General features: G+C 34.5%; 1 protein-coding gene across 1 annotated transcript in view; it reads left to right on the forward strand.

The window, feature by feature from the left end:
- Positions 1–698, forward strand: part of GRIN2A (glutamate ionotropic receptor NMDA type subunit 2A) — a 466,205-nt gene that overhangs the window by 384,082 nt on the left and 81,425 nt on the right. The window lies entirely within an intron of this gene.

Raw genomic sequence — 698 nt, forward strand, 5'->3', positions numbered from 1 at the left:
GAGAGAGAGAGAGAGAGAGAGAGAGAGAGAGAGAGAGAGAGAAAGAGAGAGAAACTAAATTATTTTCATTGAGCTCCCAAATATGGACCCTAGTAGAACAAGTTTTCAATGATTTCATGTTTTTCCATGCTGCTGATAGCACAATTTTATACAACTGGTTGTCATATCCTCAACCAAGTTGAAGACAAGTTTTCATTTCACTTAATCTGTAGTATCTCATTGTATTCCAGAGCATGTATGTATTTAGACTTCTCTTTATTTGTTCGTCCTTTTGAGTTAAAATAGCTACCAACCCAACAGTTTTGTTCTTGCATAACTTAGAAATGAATAGATGAAAGCATTTTAAGGGAAAGTGCCATTCAGTTACATATCTACACAAGCTGTATACCAAATATATGAGATTTCTCTCTTGAATTGTAGTGCAAATGGTATATGCATAAGGGACTCCATTCAGTTGTATTTAAATCAGTCTGTATCCAGCAACAGAAAAAAAATGTTAAAAATATAACAGTATATAAGGAATAGATTTTACTCTTTCTGAGATAGTTTGAACATAAGAGTTTCTAGAGATAAAGGGTAGCTTTAATAAGATGAGCTTTCAAGTTCCCCTCTCTAACACTTAAACTTATAAAACGGCTCATTCCCATATTCTCTCTCTCTCTCTCTCTCTCTCTCTCTCTCTCTCTCTCTCTCTCTCT

The sequence above is a fragment of the Vombatus ursinus genome, unplaced genomic scaffold, assembly GCF_900497805.2.
Source record: "Vombatus ursinus unplaced genomic scaffold, bare-nosed wombat genome assembly UNPS02014832.1, whole genome shotgun sequence".
Taxonomy (NCBI): domain Eukaryota; kingdom Metazoa; phylum Chordata; class Mammalia; order Diprotodontia; family Vombatidae; genus Vombatus; species Vombatus ursinus.